Source organism: Cavia porcellus, unplaced genomic scaffold, assembly GCF_034190915.1.
Source record: "Cavia porcellus strain 051 isolate PalLab524CR breed Dunkin Hartley unplaced genomic scaffold, mCavPor4.1 scaffold_23, whole genome shotgun sequence".
NCBI lineage: Eukaryota > Metazoa > Chordata > Mammalia > Rodentia > Caviidae > Cavia > Cavia porcellus.
This window is the reverse complement of record NW_026947506.1, coordinates 52,031,579-52,051,218: the sequence shown is the minus strand read 5'-3', so window position 1 is coordinate 52,051,218 and position 19,640 is coordinate 52,031,579.

The window sequence follows — 19,640 nt, the reverse complement described above, 5'->3', positions numbered from 1 at the left end:
ATTTAGATTTTAATTTAGTACATGGTGATAAGCATGGGGTCTAGTCTTAGTTTTCAGCATATGGAGAACCAGTTTTTCCAACACCATTTATTATTAACGAGACTGTTGTTCTTCCAGTGAACCTGTTTGGTCCCGTTATCCAAGATAAGGTGGATGAGTGTGTTTGTAGTTGTAGTTGTATCTTCTAATCTATTCCATTGATCTTCAGCTCTGTTTTGATTCCAGTGCCATGTTGATTTTACTACAGTCGCTTTGTAGTATAACTTCAAGTCAGGAATTGTGATGCCTTCTGCCTTGCCTTTGCTGCTTAGAACTGTCTTTGCTATTATAGGTCTCTTCTGGTTCCAGATGACTTTTAGGAGTGATTTATTTAGATCTATGAGGTATTTTGGTGATATTTTTATTGGGATTACATTGAATCTGTATAACAACTTTGGAAGGATGGCCATTTTCACAATATTTATTCTTCCTATCCAGGAGCAAGGGATGTCTTTCCACCTTCTTTTTTTTTCCCTTTTTTTCAACTTTATTTAAAAGGAAAAAGAGAAAAACCAAAACAAAACAAAGCAGTGTAAGGGTACAAGTAATACAGAACTACAAAAAAAAAAAAAAAAAACAGTAAGAAATCACCAGTTAATAGATTACATATTATCATCTTAGAGATAGTTGCTCAAATCACAGTATCAAAGCATACAAAGTGGACATTCAAACAGTGAGACTGCAAACAGTTGTGTTCAATGATCCAACCAAAAACATTAATATGGTCAGCTATTTAACACCCCTAAACACACTTGCTGTTGTATCATTTAGAGCTCTTCTTTTCCCTCTCTTTTTTACAACAAAACTTACACATTTTGGGTTTTATTACTCCTTAGTTCTTATTACTTTTTTGGGGGAGAGAGAATAAAGTCAAATATGGCAAAACAAAGCTGTCAGTCAAAACCAAGGATAGACATAGCACATGATGTAAAACAGAGTACAAGATTATCAACAATGGTTATCAACAATGTCTCTTGTTTCCTTAAAAAGAATTGTCTATCTCATCAGATATTATAAAGTTGAACAAAAGAGTAGAGAACAAGACCAATAAAACTTAAGCATTGTAAACATTACAGGACTTCCAAAGGAGACAATAGTCAAACCAGAATGGGCATCTTAGTGAATCTTATTGCCTTCAAAGTAGTTGCCTATACCCTCAAACTTGATACTATCAGACAGAATGGAACAGAGTCTAATCAGTCAAAACAAGATAGTGGGAGTATTACAGGACTTCAAAACACGTTAATAGGAAATCAAAAAAAGTTACTATTATATATCCTGCTATTTTTTAATCTTTCCCCTTAATTAAAAAAAACATAAGAAATAACTAAATAATTTTTTAATGAATAAGGGATAGATTGAGATAAAACAGGACATAACAATATAACAATACAGGTGAAAGCATGACTGTTTCAGCAATCTAGTGATTCACCACCAAATAACCCAACCTAGTAGTAGTTACCATAGTGTCTGTCTTTTTCCTTGAAATATTTGAATAAAACTTAATATACTATAGCTTCAAATATTTCTATATCAAGAAGCCCAGAATAAAGCCTTTCCAATTAATAAGTGAAAACTTTATAAGGCCTCAAGGCCACATAATGGGGAATCATGATTACCACATAGTTTTATATATTTGAATCATTATTTACATTAGGGAAACTATTCGCTATTCACACATGCGAGATTGATTTATTTCACTTATGAGTATGGTCTCAAGCTGCATCCATTTGTTGATAAATATCTCAATGTGATCCTTCTTTATAGCTGAATAATACTCCATTGTATAGAAATACCAAAACTTTTTTATCCATTCCTCAGTTGATAGACACTTGGGTTGTTTCCAAGATCTGGCGATTACAAATTGTGCTGCTATAAACATACGTGCACATATATCACTGTGGTATGATGCTTTCAGTTCTTCTGGGAATATGCCTAGAAGTGGAATAGCTGGAATAAATGGGACTTCCAATCCCAGCTTTCTGAGAAATCTCCAGACTGACCTCCACAAGGGCTGCACCAGTCTACACTCCCACCAACAGTGCAAGAGAGTTCCTTTTTCCCCACAGCCTCTCCAGCATTTGTTGTTGTTGGCTTTCTTCATCCTGGCCATACTTTCAGGAGTGAGATGGTATCTCAGTGTGGTTTTAATTTGCATTTCTCTAATGACCAATGATGATGAGCATTTTTTTCATGTATTTATTTGCCATTTGCATTTCTTCATCTGAGAAGTGCGTATTCATCTCAGATGCCCATTTTTGGATTGGATCTTTGAATTTTGGAGGTCTGAGTTTTTTTAATTCTTTATATGTTTTAGACAAGAGTCCCTTGTCTGAGAGAGAGTTCACTAAAATCTTTTCCCAGTTTGTGGGTTTTTTTTTTTACTCTGCTGGAGATTTCTTTTGACATGCAGAAACTTTTTAATAAGAAGTGGTCCCAGTTATTGACTCTGGGAAGTATTTCCTGTGCAGTTTGAGTCCTGTTCATGAATTCTCTACCTACTCCTATGTCTTCAAGGTTTCTACCCAATTTGTCTCCCAATAGATTTAGTGTTTCTGTTTTAATATTAAGATCTTTGACCCATTTAGATTTTAATTTAGTACATGGTAATAGACATGGGTCTAGTTTTAGTTTTCGGCAAATGGAGAGCCAGTTTTTCCAGCACCATTTTTTAAAGAGACTGTCATTCTTCCAGCGAACCTGCTTGGCTCCTTTATCAAAGATAAGGTGGTTGTGTTTGTAGTTGTGGTTGTATCTTCTAATCTATTCCATTGATCTTCAGCTCTGTTTTGATTCCAATACCATGTTGATTTTACTACTGTTGCTTTGTAGTATAACTTCAAGTCAGGGATTGTGATGCCTCCTGCTTTGTCTTTGCTGCTTAGAACTGCCTTTGCTATTCTAGGTCTCTTCTGGTTCCAGATGAAATTTAGGAGTGATATCTCTAGATCTATAAGGTATGTTGATGATATTTTTATTGGGATTGCATTGAATCTGTGTAACAGTTTTGGGATAATGTCCATTTTCACAATGTTTGTTCTTCCTATCCATGAGCAAGGGATGTCTTTCCATTTTCTGAGATCATCTTCAATTTCTTTTTTCAGTGTATTATAATTTTCACTGTATAAGTCTTTCACTTCTTTCGTAAGAGTAATTCCTAAATAATTCATTTTTTACTTGCTAATGTGAAGAGTGTAGTTTCTCTTATTTCCCTCTCTGTGATTTTGTTGTTTGTGTATAGGAATGCTATTGATTTCTGAGTATTGATTTTGTATCCAGCCACATTACTGAATTCATTTATTGTATCTAAGAGTCTTTCAATGGAGTTTAGGGGGTCTTCTATGTAGAGTATCATGTCATCTGCAAACAATGATAATTTAACTTCTTTTCCTATCTTTACCCCTTTTATTTCTCTCTCTTGCCTAATTACTCTGGCTAGTACTTCCAGTACTATATTAAATAGGAGTGGTGATAAAGGACATCCTTGTCTTGTGCCTGATTTTAAAGTAAAGGCTTTCAATTTTTGGCCATTTAGTATGATGCTGGCTGTTGTTTTGTCATAAATGGCCTTTATTATATTGAGGTAAAGACCATCTATTCCAATTTTCTGTAAAGTTCTTATCGTGAATAAAAGTTGGACCTTATCGAAGGCTTTTTCTGCATCTATAGAAATGATCATGTGATTCTTACTTTTGGCTTTATTGATATGGTGGATTACATTTATTGATTTACGTATGTTGAACGATCCTTGCATTCCTGGGATGAATCCCACTTGGTCATGGTGTATAATTTTCTTGATGACTTGCTGCATCCTATTTGCGAGTATTTTATTCAGGATTTTTGCATCTGTGTTCATTAGGGAGATCGGTCTATAGTTCTCTTTTTTAGTTGGGTCTTTCTCAGGTTTTGGTACTAGAGTAATATTTGCTTGCAGGAATGACTTAGGAAGGATTGCTTCCCTTTCAATTTCATTGAATAGTTTGAGGAGTGTCGGCATTAGGTCTTCTTTGTATTTCTTGTAGAATTCTGCAGTGAATCCATCTGGGCCTGGGCTCTTCTTTGTAGGTAAGGACTTAATTACATTTTCAATTTCATTAACAGAGATTGGGTTATTCAACAGTTTTACATCCTCCTGATCTAGCTTTGGTACTTCATATGTTTCTAAGAATCTGTCTATTTCTTCTGTGTTATCAAACTTTTGAGAGTAGAGGTTTTCGAAATAGGTGTTGATGATCTTCTGTATTTCTATTGGGTCCGTAGTGATTTCTCCTTTTTCATTCCTTATTGCATGAATTTGAGCTTTTTCATCCCTTTTTAAATAAGGGTGGCTAGGGGCTTATCAATTTTATCTATTCTTTCAAAGAACCAACTCTTTGATTCATTGATTTTTTGGATTGTTTTCTTAGTCTCTATTGCATTAATTTCTGCTCTGATTTTTATAATTTCCTCCCTTCTTTTGGCTTTTGGCTTTACTTGCTCTTCTTTTTCTAGATGTCTGAGGTGTAAAATCAGGTTATTTGTCTTCATTCTGTTTTCCTGAAGTGGGAACTCAGTGCAATAAATTTTCCTCTGAGGACATTTCATTGCATCCCACAGATTCCGATAAGTTGTATTTGTATTTTCCTTTGCTTTTAGGTATTGTTTAATTTCTTCTTTAATTTCCCCTGTGATCCACTGATTATTCAAGAGTGTGTCATTCAGTTTCCATGTATTTGAAGGAATTTTGCAGTATCTTTTATCATTAATTTCTAGTTTTATGGTGCTATGAGCCAATAACATGCATGGGATAATTTCAATTCTTTTGCATTTATTTACATATGTTCTGTGGGATAGTATATGGTCTATTTTAGAGAATGTCCCATGTACTGCTGAGAAGAATGTGTATTCTGATGTTGTTGGATGGAACACTCTGTATATGTCTATAAGTCCATTTGTTCACAGGTGTGATTCAGTTCTGTTATTTCTTTGCTGATTTTCTGTCTGGTCGATCTGTCCCTTCGTGTCAGTGGTGTGTTAAGGTCTCCTGTTAAATTGTGTTATTGCTAATTGGGTTTTTCACTTCTATTAATAGTTGCATTATATAACTTGGTACTCTGGAATTTGGTGCATATATATTTAAGATTGTTATTTCTTCCTCTTGAAGTTTTCCCCTAACCAGTATGTAATGACCATCTTTATCTCTTCTGATTATTCTTGGTTTGAAGTTCACATTGTCTGCAAACGTAATAGCTAACCCCACTTTTTTTGAGGTTCCTGTTGCACTGAAGTATTGTTTTCAATCCTTTGACCTTCAGTCTGTGAGTATCCTTTTGGGTTAGATGAGTTTCTTGTAAGCAGCATATGGTTGGATGCTGTTTCTTCATCCATTCTGCCAGTCTATTTCTTTTAATTGGTGCATTGAGACCATTTACAGTAACGGTTATTACTGTTGTATGTTGATTTATTGTTGACATGTTATCTTTCTGCTGTTGCATCTTTTATCTTTCTGTTCTGTTTAATTGTTTGCTTTGCTTAGTAGTTTTCTCCTGAGTGTATCTAAACTGTCTTTCAGTATTATGTGCAGGGCTGGTGTGGTGATCATGAAGTTCTTCAGCTGTTCTTTCTCATGGAAGTATCTTATTTTTCCATTAATTTTGAAGGACAGTTTTTCAGGGTACATCAGTCTAGGTTGAAAATCACTTTCCCTTAGGATCTGAAATACTTCACTCCATGCTCTTCTTGACTTTGTTTGTGCTGAGAAGTCTGCTGTGATTCTGATAGGTTTTCCTTTATAGGTGATCTCTCTTTTCTCTCTGACATCTTTTAATATTCTATTCTTATGTTGGCTTTCTAGGATGGTGATTATTATATGTCTGGGTATAGTTTTATTTTGTTTATGACTATTTGGAGTTCTGTATGCTTCCCTGATCCTGATGTCGGCTTCCATTCTCATGTTTGGGAAATTTTCATCTATTACTTCTCTAAATATCCTCTTGACATCCTTTATGTTGTCCCCTTCTTTTGCATTTATCCCTATCAACCTTATGTTGTTCCTCTTTGCATCATCTTGCAGGTGCTGAATTGTTATTTCCTGATTTCTTGTTATTTTTAAAAGATCTTTTGTTTCCTGTTCACTGCCTGCAATCTTGTCTTCGAGGTCTGAAATTCTATCTTCACATTCATTGAGGTGGTTTTTACAACTTTTGATGGAGTTTTTGATTTCCTATATATCTCTTTGCATCTGCTTTATATATCCTGTTTGTTTCTTATATTGTTCATCCTGGGATTCTATCTTTTGTTTAGTTCCTCCAATTTTTTAACTGTGTCTTCTTTAGATATGTTCTGCATCTCTCTCATTTCCTTTATAATTTCTTCTTTTACCTGGGAGATTATTTCTAGTTTGAATTCCTTTAAAGCTTCCCATAGTTGCTTCTTTATTTCAGTTGCTATTATTTCAGGTATGTCAGGTGTATGGCCTATGTTTTCTTCTATGTAATAGCTCCTAAGGTTTCTTGGGATGGGCTGAAGTCTTGAAATTATATTTTGGTCTTTCATTTTGTTATTTTCCTATATTTCTGTGTTTCGAGTGTTATTCCAAGGCTTCCCCTGGGCCTGTTAGAAATCCTCTTCTGTGCTCTCAGCTTCTGGAACTCTGGCTGCCCAGTTCCCCAGATTGAGAGAGGGTCACCGGAGGTGGGGCAGGCTGGGCCAAACCCTGCTGTGCCAGTCCAGTGTGGCAGGAAGCCGGTAAGTTCCCTGGCCAGCGGGAGCAATGATCTTAAACTGCCTCCCAGGGGCTCAGAATGGTGCAGGGACACTCACCCTAGGCCTCCCAGTCTCCAGAGTTCAGGGAGCAGAGTCAGGCCCAATTCCCCAGAGCTGGCCCAGCACAGCTGGAAACTAGAAAGTTGGTACAGGCCGGTCCAAGCCTGCTGAGCTGGTTTAGTGCTGCAGGAAGCCATGAAGTTCCCTTATTGATGCAAGCTAAGATCTTAAACTACCTCCCAGGAGCTCAGGGTGGTGCAGGGACACTCACCCCATGCCACCCAGTCTAGAGTTCAGGGTGTAGGCAGGCAGGCCCAATGTCCTGGAGCTGGTCGAGCACCCCAGAAACCAAAAAGTTGGTACAAGCCAGTCCAAGACCTGATGAGCTGGTTCAGTGCAGCAGGAAGCCATAAAGTTCCTTTGCTGGCACTAGCTAAGACCTTAAACTCCCTCCCAGGAGTTCAGGTTGGTGCGAGGACACTCACCCAAAGGCTGCCCAGTCCAGAGTTCATGGTGCATCCAGGCAGGCCCAGTTCCCCAAAGCTGGTCGAGCACAACAGGAAACCAGAAAGTTCTGGTTCTGTATTTTTGATTACTGTCTGAAAAGGTGTTTTCAGAAGCAGATTCTGGGCTCTGTCCACAGCGGCTGCTCCAGGGGCTCTGGGCATGTGGGCCAGGTAGCAGCAAAGACACACTCACCCGCCCAGGGACCCTCTCAGCACTGGCCTGCGTGCTCAGGTGCTCACATAAGTGGGGAGGGCAAAGGCAACCATGTGTCCCAGCAGGTCTAGTCCTGTGCCTGCAATGCCAGAACGTGCCCTCCCCCTTGTGCCCTCCAGGACACAGCCTGGATCCGGGGAGGTGGCGGAGGAAGTGGCAGCAACCGCGGCGGCGGTAGCAGTGGCTGTGGCAGGGGCAGCTGTTGGGTGCCAAGGTGCTCCTTTCCCCAGCCTCCAGCAGGCCCACGGTGAGACAGTCAGAGACAGCGGCTGGAGTTTCTATTTAATTCTCTAAAGAACCCAAATGCTAAGTATAGATTGGCTCTATTTCAAGAAAAGGAAAAGATCCCGAGAGTTAAAAGTCTGTCCAAGGTTAGGGTAGTGATTTCCTATTAACTTGTTTTGAAGTCCTGTAATAATCCCACTACCTTGTTTTGACTGATTAGACTCTGTTCCATTCTGTCTGATAGTATCAAGTTTGAGGGTATAGGCAACTACTTTGAAGGCAATAAGATTCACTAAGATGCCCATTCTGGTTTGACTATTGTCTCCTTTGGAAGTCCTGTAATGTTTACAATGCTTAAGTTTTATTGGTCTTGTTCTCTACTCTTTTGTTCAACTTTATAATATCTGATGAGATAGACAATTCTTTTTAAGGAAACAAGAGACATTGTTGATAACCATTGTTGATAATCTTGTACTCTGTTTTACATCATGTGCTATGTCTATCCTTGGTTTTGACTGACAGCTTTGTTTTGCCATATTTGACTTTATTCTCTCTCCCCCAAAAAAGTAATAAGAACTAAGGAGTAATAAAACCCAAAATGTGTAAGTTTTGTTGTAAAAAAGAGAGGGAAAAGAAGAGCTCTAAATGATACAACAGCAAGTGTGTTTAGGGGTGTTAAATAGCTGACGATATTAATGTTTTTGGTTGGATCATTGAACACAACTGTTTGCAGTCTCACTGTTTGAATGTCCACTTTGTATGCTTTGATACTGTGATTTGAGCAACTATCTCTAAGATGATAATATGTAATCTATTAACTGGTGATTTCTTACTGTTTTTTTTTTTTTGTAGTTCTGTATTACTTGTACCCTTACACTGCTTTTGTACCCTTACACTTGTTTTGTTTTGGTTTTTCTCTTTTTCCTTTTAAATAAAATTTTTTTTAAAAAAAGCTTAAGTCTTCTCCAATCACAATGGAACCAAAACTAAACATCACTAAAAGAAAGATTATCTCCAGATAATTGGAAACTGAAGATGTTTAATCGAGAAATCAAAGAATAAATACCAAGGGAAGTTGAAACATACACTACACGGAATAAAAATAAACTGGGGGGGGGGCACAATACTGGACTGAGGGGAATTTACAACAATTACTAAAATCAGGAATGAACCTGGGGATATTATTATAATACAAGCCCTAAAACATTGAAAAGATAATAAATACTATAGAAATTTACACACATAAATTTCAAAGAAATGGACCGATTTCTCAAAAAAGTAAACCACCACAATTCATCCATTGTAAACTATTTTCAGTAGTCCCATACTTACTGAGGCAATTCAATTGATGATGTTGAACTCCCAAAAAGGAAATCTCTAAACACAGATAATTTCACTGGAGAATTCAAAACATTTTAAAAAGAACTAAAAAAGATTATATAAAATCTCTTCCAAAAACTAAAGAAAAAAGTAGTCAATGCACCCCAACTAATTACAAAATTCTGTAACAAATTTTACCCTGTTAGGGCCGACGCCGCAGGGAAAGAGACCCCAAGGACTCAATTCTTGGTGAGGGAAAAAAGTTTATTTCCATGCGCATGGGGTCCCCCAGGCAAACAAGTGCAGAGGGGCCCCGAGGGGAATTTGTGTAGGGTTTTTAAGGGTACAAGCGGGAGGCAAGCAAGTTTACAGAAGCAAATCGCATTGGTTAATTTTGAGCAGCATAGGATTTGGCAGAAATTGATTGGAGGGGTTTGGGGTTGAGTAACCATGGAGACTGGGGGTCCTAGCCCAGTCACTATGTGCCCAGAACAGAACAGTTACTTGTCTTACTTATCTCCTTGAGACAGAACAACCTTGCAGGTGCATTTTTTCTTTTTTTTTCCTCTGCTCTGATAGCTCTGGGGAGTTAGGCATTTTTTTCTGCTCTGCTCTGATAGCTCTGGGGAGTTAGGGAGTTAACCCTTTCATTCCCCGCTCTGGGGAGGGGGTTATAGCAGGGGGGTCAACTCTCACATTCCCCCCTTTTCTTTTTTGATGACTTTTAATCTTAAAGGTCCTGTATTGGTAAGGGGTCATACTGTTGACGTAGCATCATAACCTTTACTTGAGAGATCTGAGCCCTCACAAACTGGGTTACTCGGTTAATGAGGTAAGGGGCTATAGCCATGACTATAATGAATCCAGCCAGGGGTCCCAGTAAAGGGAGAATATAGGGCAGGATTGATTTCCAGAAGGAGAACATTTTGGCTTTATTTGAAGGGGGCTCTTGAGATTTAATTTTTTTTCTTAGCTTTTTTATTGCATCTGTTTATAACCTTGTATGTGTCTTTAAAATCACAAGCTTTTAAGAACTTTGACATAGTTTATCAACTTGTTTATAACATAAGGCCCAGTAGGAGGATTAACAAAGGTCTTGTAGCTGTCATTAAAGCTGTTAACCAAAAGGAGAAAGAAAACCAACATTTAAATTTACTCTGTTTTACCATATAAGTAACAATTTTTAAGTCAGACAGAGGCCTCCTTGGGGTCTCTATAAAGGAGGAGAACACAAAATTATCAGTTATATTAGACAATCTTAAGCTTTAAAGTGTCCTTGGAAGAAATGACAGTTTACTTATTTGTAGGCTGACGGTCTTTTGAAGTTGGGACTTGTCTGCATTGGGAACGTTGAATTTAGGCAGGCTTTTAGCTATTTTGACAATCTATTGCGGCTTAAGAGATTTACGGTGAGGTCGCTCTCAAGAGATTTACGGTGAGGTCGCTTGTCCAGGTGTCTAGGCTCTTTAGCTGCAGTGGGCAGCAGCGAAGTAACCAGTGGATGGAAGTCACAGCTAGCTGAAAAGTCTGGGGAGACTTAATAAGATCTTGATTAGTTAAATTAGCTAATTTTTAGAAACCTCACATAAAACTTCAAAAGAGGAAATATCTGCAACATAGGGGGTGTATCACGCATGTAAAGGGGCAGAAGGAAAAGAGACTCACCCAGTTTTTGCCAGTTTTTAAGGCCATTAGTAATTATAGTCTTTAAAATCTAACTTATCTTTTTACCTCTCCTGAACTCTGAGGCTGGTAAGCCCAATTGAGTTTTTTTTTTTTTTTAATTGATCTGTAAAGCTTAGGTTAATTTGAGTTACTAGGTTATAAAAGCCAGGCCATTGTTGGACCCCATGGATAAAAAGGGAGACCAAATCAGAGAAACTGCTATCAGAGCTGACTCAGACTAAGTAGAAAACACTTATATTTTTGAAGTTTAGGCTTTTTATTTTTGTAAAATCTATTTTTTAGTGTTTTTAGGCATAGTCCCACGATAACCAGTGGTTTTTATTTGTTGCAGTACTTTTAGATTTACCAATTGGCACTGAGGGCATCTGAAGCTCACAGACTGGGCTAGCTTGATATTAGCCCCGGAATCTCTTGGAAGTTGAGCTGTCAGATGTTGGTCTTTTTAAGTGCAAATGGGCTCTTGAGAGACATAACTGTTTTTATCAGAGAAGTAGGATGGAACTGTAGACAGTAGCTTATCAACTAGATAAGGTCGATGTTCCGTGAGGTGATCAATGAGGCAACGAGGGGTCATCCTCAAGCAGCAAAGTAGCCGAGTTTGAAGCTGTTGTTTTCAGAAATAGTGCCTGATAATGTATGGCTCAGGAATTAGACATCCATCAGTCTGGTGGGACCTTGATGAGAGTCTCCAGTGAATAGGAGGAAACAATTAAGAGTTTGTGTCTAAAAGTCAATTTTTAAGCCTCCTTTATGAGGGGGCCATTGAAGAAATCACCGCAGACAGGGTGGCCATCTGGTTGCCACAGAACCAAGTCTCTTGGAAAGGTAGGCAACAGGCCTCTGCCAGGGTCCCAAACTCTGGATCAGTCCTGTGGCTCTTAGAAATTTTGTACTTGTCTTTTAGTCACAGGGACTGGAATCCGTTAGATGGCTCACAACAACCAGTGTAGTCTTTTTTGTGTAGACTGGTTCTGATAAGGTCGGGGGGACTCGCATCAGAGCAGTTACTTTTTCGGCTGGCCTCTCTCATGTGATTGTTACTTTTTCAGCGGCCTGATCTGCCAAATTGTTTCCTCAGGTGAATAGCAGCAATCTGCTGACAGCCAGACTGCTGCCAGCAAATTCAGGATTTGTGGAGCCCTTTTTTTTTTTTTTTTTTTTTAATCTTAGCTCTGGCCAAGGTTAAGAGACCTCGCTCTTAATAGATGGCTCTATGTATATGTATAGTAGCAAAAGCATATGTACTATCAGTATAGATGTTTACCCTCTTTTTCGTGGCTAGTTTTAGTACATCAGTCAAAGCAATGAGCTCCGCCTTTTGGGCAGAGGTGCTAGGCTCTAACCCTTTAACCCAGAGTACCTTCTTTTTGGTGGTCACTGCTGTCCCGGCCACTCATCTGTCTCTGCCGTTTTGGATGAAGCTGCTTCCATCGAACAGTTGTCGGCATTTTTCAAAAGCTGGTCAGTAAGATCAGCCTGTAGGTTCCGCTGTAGTTTGAGGATGTCAGCACACTCATGGAGAGGTGTCCTTTGTTCCTCCAGGTCATCATCAGGCATAAGGGTGGCTGGGTTTAAAGCTGAAGAAGTCTTGAATATCATTGACTCTGGGTCTAGAAGCAGGGCTTGACAGTAGAATTCTGGCATTGGAGAGCCTTTTTTTTAGGAGGGGTTTTGGTAAGAGTCTCTAAACTGTGAGAGGTTACCACAGAAATTACTTGCCCAAAGCGTGTTTTTTTTTTTTGTTTTCTTAAGTAACATTGTCATAGTAGCTAGTATTTTAAGGCAGGGGGCCATACTCCTGTTATTGGATTAAGTCTTTTGGAGAGGTAGGCTATGGGCCTCTTTTAAGGGCCAATGTCCTGAGTTAGGACTCCTTTGGCAATGTCCCTGAGTTTATCTATGAACAAGATGAAAGGCTTTGTAACGTCAGGGAGTCCCAGGGCTGGGGCCTCTGTCAAGGCCTGCTTGAGCTGTTGGAAGGCCTGTTTATATTTATCAGTCCAGTTCAGCGAATTTTGAGTTTCTCCCTTATGAGAGTCATATAGAGGCAAGCATTTTAGTAAAATTTAGCCTACAGTATCCAATTGTCCCTAGAAACTCTCGTCTGTTTTTTAAAGTTTTTTCTCATAGAGCAATTTTAACATCTTGGCTATCTTTTTGTAAATTTTTTAGTTTTTAAAGACCTTTTTGTGCTATCTCTATTAACTGGCTGAGGGGCATTTTCTTAAACCTCTCAAACCTTTGTAATTTTTGTCTAACATGTGGGGCCGACTGAGTTACAAAGAGAACAACTGGCGATACTGGGAAACCTCCTTACCTCTGGATGTCCAGTCAGGGTAGCACAAAAGGAGAACATGGTTTTGGCATTCCGGATCAGAGAGCCGGCTTCATCTGGATGGCACACTGTTTTTTGTCTAAGGGTGTCACGTGGCAGGCCATCATTTTACTAAAATTATATTTTTAACAAAAAGGGCTTTTTTATAGGTAACAAAATTGTGCTGCATAATCTCCCAGATGTTCACAGTACATGTAAGAACTTGTATCTTATTTGTAGTATCACCTATAATCTCATTTTAATGGAAACATTTTGCAGCAAAGTACAATCTTATGTATACTTTTATCAAAACTGATCTAATACTGTCAAATTCTGAACACATTTACTTTTTGTCAAACCTGTTATTTGTAGTACTATAAATCAAGACAAATACAAGACAAATAAAATTTACATCCTCTTGAGTCTTCTACAACTTACAATAATATCTCTCAAACTAAGCTTTAATCTTTTTTTACATTCTGGCATAGCCAGACACCTTTACTTGAAGACCACTCTCTTTGTCCCTCTTTTTACTATTACCAGTCAATTACCTTTTTTCTCGTTTCTCAGACAACATTAAAACTCACAACAGAACCCTTGAAGTCACCTTCTAGTAGTCTAAATCATATTTAATTATTTTATGTCTTTTTACCACATAAAAATGTTGTATTTTAAAAACAAAACTGTAACCTTTTAACTGGCTCAAATATAGTATGACGTGGTTTTTACTTGGTAAAGTTGATATGATTTTTAATAACCAGAGATATACATATATATGTGTACATGTTTACATTTTTTACCAGAGAGGAAAAAATATTCCTTTTAAAAGGTATGCTGAGGTTGCAAGCAATCAATTGAAGTCTTACATATTAAACAAGGCGCCACAACATTAAAGACACAAACAAAGGGAGCTTTTTGTACAGTTTGGTCAGCTAAAGGAAATAATTTTTTTATCATGAACCTTTAATCTAATAAGCCATATGGATCCTACAACAGAAATGGGCAAGAAGCCCCTAAGTTAGTAACAAGTTTAAATAGGCAACCAAGGAGAGGGCGGAGGAAGGAAGGGTTTTACCCACGGTGGGGGCTCCTCCCTGAGGTCCTGTCATACCAAGATGTAGGCGATCCGGTCGGGGTGGCCCTCTCGTCCAGGGCAGAAGATGATGTTCTTAACTGCTAAGATGAGGGGAAGGTGGAAAGTCCCCTCCGGTGGCCAACCCACGGAGAATGTGGGCCACTCAGACGAGCAGAAAGTCTGCCATTTACTTTTTTAACCTGTAAGGAGAGATTGTGAGCCCTCTCTCAAACCTCTGACCAATGGTTGAGGCTGAGGGACAATGGGGACGATGTCGTCTGGCCCATGATGTTCTGAAGACAAAGAGTGGTTAGCGTACACGCGACACAACAAATAACCGTTCACAACAGTCACAACATACAGGACAAACAGGCCGGCCACCTCACTCTCACGCATTAGTTTCACATCAAATGAGTCACCTTAGGGGGTGCCTCCAGATTGGCCCGGATGGACCACAGATTGGGAATGAAATTCCCCAGATTGGCCCAGAAGGACCACAGATTGGGAATGAAATTCCCCAGACTGGCCCAGAAGGACCACAGATTGGGAATGAAATTCCCCAGACTGGCCCAGAAGGACCACAGATTGGGAAAGAAATTCCCCAGACCGATAGGAAAATCCTATCGCAGACGGTGAGTCACAGAAAACCGTGTGGGGCGTCCCCCGGTCACCAGAGAACAGAGAACAGATAACAAAAACAGGTAACAAAAATTGCCCGGTTGGCTCCGGGCATAAAATACCGGTAGATTGATCCTCAGAGTAAAAATAAGCGACCGGTCGTACTCACCCACCGCAGAGCCGTTGAGGTCACCTCCCGTGAGACGTGCTATCTCGGTGGGGCCTCCAAGATGTTAGGGCCGACGCCGCAGGGAAAGAGACCCCAAGGACTCAATTCTTGGTGAGGGAAAAAAGTTTATTTCCATGCGCATGGGGTCCCCCAGGCAAACAAGTGCAGAGGGGCCCCGAGGGGAATTTGTGTAGGGTTTTTAAGGGTACAAGCGGGAGGCAAGCAAGTTTACAGAAGCAAATCGCATTGGTTAATTTTGAGCAGCATAGGATTTGGCAGAAATTGATTGGAGGGGTTTGGGGTTGAGTAACCATGGAGACTGGGGGTCCTAGCCCAGTCACTATGTGCCCAGAACAGAACAGTTACTTGTCTTACTTATCTCCTTGAGACAGAACAACCTTGCAGGTGCATTTTTTCTTTTTTTTTCCTCTGCTCTGATAGCTCTGGGGAGTTAGGCATTTTTTTCTGCTCTGCTCTGATAGCTCTGGGGAGTTAGGGAGTTAACCCTTTCATTCCCCGCTCTGGGGAGGGGGTTATAGCAGGGGGGTCAACTCTCACAACCCTAGTACCAAAACCAGAAAAATATAGTGACAAAAAATCTTTTGATCACAGATGTAAAAACCCTTATTGACCTGTTAGCAAATCAAATTGGACAATCTATATGAGAATTACACACTATGGCCAGAGTTTATTCCAGGTATGTAGAGATAATACAAAAATCAAATTAATGTAATTCACATATTAATAGGCTAAAGAAGAAGTATCATATGATCATATCAATTTGATGTAGAAAGTCTCTGTTAAAATTCAATATATAAGAGCCAGGGATTTAGCTGAGTGACATAAGTGCCTGCCTGGCAAGCATGAGGTCATGAATTCGATCTCTGGATCAAAAAAACTCAATATATAAGCCATACAGGGCCTAGGAAGAGTGAAGCCAATCTGCCTCTCCCATATGTCGGCAAAGCCATGCTGGTTCTGGGAAGAGTACAGTGAGAAGCCAGTTTGCCAATTTGCCCTTCCCATGAGCTGCACAAGCCATGCAGAGTCCAGGAAGAGAGAAGCCCATCTGCCCCTCTCAAGAGCAAACCAGCCTGTGGGCTGAGAAGCAAGCAGTCCTCAGCAACCCCCACCTCTGTTCCCCATAAGCAACCAGCTGGTTCAGAGAACAGGCTGAGTTGATAGCAACTGAGGTACAAAAACAACTCAATGCTTATATTGTTTGATTGACTTTGCAGGCCCATTGCCAGTAGTTGGAGCATCTATTAACATAACAATTTATTAACGTAACAATCTATTAACATAACATAACAATCTATTGCATAACAATATGCAATACAGGTAAAATGGGGGTTTCCTTCTGTCCTGCTTTTGAAATCCAATATTGTTCTCACTGGTAAGTTCTGTTCTGAGTCATTGTTTTGTTTAATTGCTGTTCTGTTTTGATTGGTTTTATGTATTGCTTTGATTTTACTATTTCTAATGCTATGGTATGATGAAGATAACAAGAGATATTATGGCAGCCATTGGTGATTTCCTATTGTCCTGTTTTGAAGTTCTGCACTGCTTTCACTATTTTGTTTTGATTGGCTTTATTCTGTTTTACTTCGTTAGGGTTTTGTTCTCCCTAAGATAAAAAAATCAATATGTATTCAGGTTAAATAAATAAGAATCAGAAAAACAGGAATGGAGACAACAAATTCAATGACTTCTCCCTAAGAACAGGAAAGAAGCAAAGATATTCATTCTCACACTCTTTTCAACAGGGTGCTGGAAGTTCCAGACAGTGAAATAAAAAAATAAAACAAGAAAATAAGTAAGGCCAACAGACCAGTAAAGTATAAGTAAAACTGTTCTGATTAGCACATAAAGTGATGTGACTGTGTGTGTAGAAAATTTCAATGAATCTATCTGAAAAACAAAAACAAAAGAAGCCTGGAGCTCAAAAATGACTTCAGCAAGGTCACAAAGGACAAGACCAATGTGCAGAAATCAAATATATCTCTGGGTCCCAGCAAGGACTGCATTGACATTAAAAATAGAAATAAAATGATATTTATAATTAAAAACAAATCAGGAGCATGAGGTAGAAGAAAATGGTATAAATCTGGCACAGTGAGACAAAATACATAGAGGACATGTACACTTTCTCTTGCCATCCAGGAACCAGTAATGTGTTTTCAACCATACCTTACTTTCATTAAGCACAAAAGCCTATCACTTTTGTGAAATCTGTCTGTCGGGAATGAATTATGGACTTCAAACTCAAGGGCAAAAAGAATATTCATTCTATAATTTAAAATCCCCTGGCATAGCAAAAACCTTAAAGTGATGAGACTTAAGGTGATTTTTCTTGGTTTAAATTTTTATATATTCATCAAATATTTTACAAGTATTACTTTGCTCTTTGTATGGAAATACACTTATAAAACAGTCTGTTTAAAGTCTCCATTCAGTAAAGAATTATTAAAGAAGAAATCAAGGAAATTTTTGTTTTATCCAAATCACTGACAAAAACACTAGAGCATACACATAAATAACACTGAGCATTAATTCAGAGTAAATTACAGAGACTTCATTTATAAAGGATGACAGATAATTAGGATATGTAGGTCAAAAATCTAAACATGGATATCCTAAATTCTCAATTTCACTATTCAACACTGAGCTGGCTACTATTGTAAAGACATTTTTAATTTGTGGACTGCAGGGGAAGAAAGCAAGAAGTCACCAAGAAGCAAGCCTTCCCTGTGAATGGGCATTATGTGTGGGCCACTGGGGTGGGGGGGCTCATGCCAGTGCCTTCCAGCACAATTCCAGCCAGTGTCTTCCCAGGCTGGGAAACAAGAAGAGCCAACCCACCCCTCCCCACACCACCATAAGCAACAAGGTGATACAGAGAAACACAGGCTAAGATGATAGCTATGGAAGTAAAATATAATTTAATGCTTGTAGTGTTTAGTGTTTCACTGGCTTTGCAGGTCTAAAGCAGTAGTCTGATCATCTATTCAGAGGATAACCATACACAATGTAGTGTCTGGTAGAGGATCTCCTTCTTAAGGTGGTAACCACTGTTAATTCTCTATTATCTCATTTTAAAATCCTTATCATCTTCATTGTTTTGTTGGGTTGAGTTTTATGCTGGTTTTTTTTTTTTTTTTGTTCGATTTTATTATATCCAATGGCATGGGCATCTATTTTAAAGATAACAAGATATATTATGGTAGTCATTTTGGATTTACTATTCTCTTATTCTGAAGTCCTTTATTGTATTAATTGTTTTGTTTTTACTGGTTCTGTTCTGCTCCTTTTTATTTGATTTTCACTGTCTAGAGATCTGTAGCTATTTTGAAGACAGCAAGAGCCATTATGGTAACCATTGTTGATTTCCTATTGCTTTGAAGTCCTGTGTCATTTACACTGGTTTGTTTTGATTGACTTTATTGTTTTGCTTTGCTTTTTTATTTAAAATAAAAAAATTTTAAATAAAAAATAAAATATTTTCATGTTCTGATTTTTCTGCCCTGTAGGGTAAAGATGGAGCCCTCAAATGCTAAAAGGAAAGCCCTATGTGAATTCACTAGATTGGGGCAGTGGTCAAAGTCCTTCTCTTTGCCTTAAATGAGTGAAGCCTTCCAGTGAATGGCAGAGTTGCAGGATTCTGATCCCATTTGCCCCAACTGTTAATGTCAGACAGTGGGTCATATTGTCAACAAATGGAAGAGCTGGAGCTGGAGCTCAGTGGTAGAGCATTGTCTGACCTGTGTATGGTACTGGGTTTGATCCCCAGCACAAAAACAAGACTATTTTTAACAAGTGCAGAAAGCTTCAGAGGGGCTTAGAAATGCTAAATGATGATAAAATAAATTTTCTTTTAAACAATATCCCCAGGAGCCATGGATATAGTTCAGAGGCATAAGCACTTGTCTGGCAATCACAAGGTCCTAAGTTTGATTCCCAGTACTAAAATTAATAAATACCAACTCCAGGTCAAATCACATGCAGAATGATTCTGCTGCAAGCTAACTACAAATGCTCAATTCCAAAAGGATAAACCAACTACTTTCTTTCTTTCTTTCTTTCTTTCTTTCTTTCTTTCTTTCTTTCTGGCACAGGGCATTGAACTCATGACTGTGTCTTCCAAGGTGGGCTCTTATGCCACTGAGCTAAATCCCTGGCCCTCCCAACTTCTTAATCATTACATAACAACTAAATCCTTTTCATTTCAGAGGGAAAAATGAGTAGCTCAGGATACCACAGTTCACACAACACCACAGCACACAGCACTTACATGTCTTGGTGTGTTCACGTGATAGCATGTAATTGGCGAGAGGTGGCATGTATGTCAAACACTGCAGTATGGCATTGACAAAACAGGTTATCCAGATTCTGAAGCCCAGCGCCACCTCTGTGCTGCCACTTAAGACAAATCTCTGCTGGAAAAAGAATTTTCTGTGGTGGAGGAATGCCATCACCTAGACACTATGTTGTCTTGATTGGCTTTATTCTGTTTTACTTTGTTACGGTGTTGTTCTCTTTAACATAAAAAAAGTACAAAAATAAACAGCAAAGAGTTTAAAACAAAACTTGGCATGCTTCTAAAGCCAAACAAATAGTGATTCCTGATCAAACTTCTAAATCTCAAAATCCAACACTCAGTATATTTAAAACACACATTCTTCATATGGAAGGATTTTCTAAGGAAATGGACTCAGCCCTGGATATGGTTA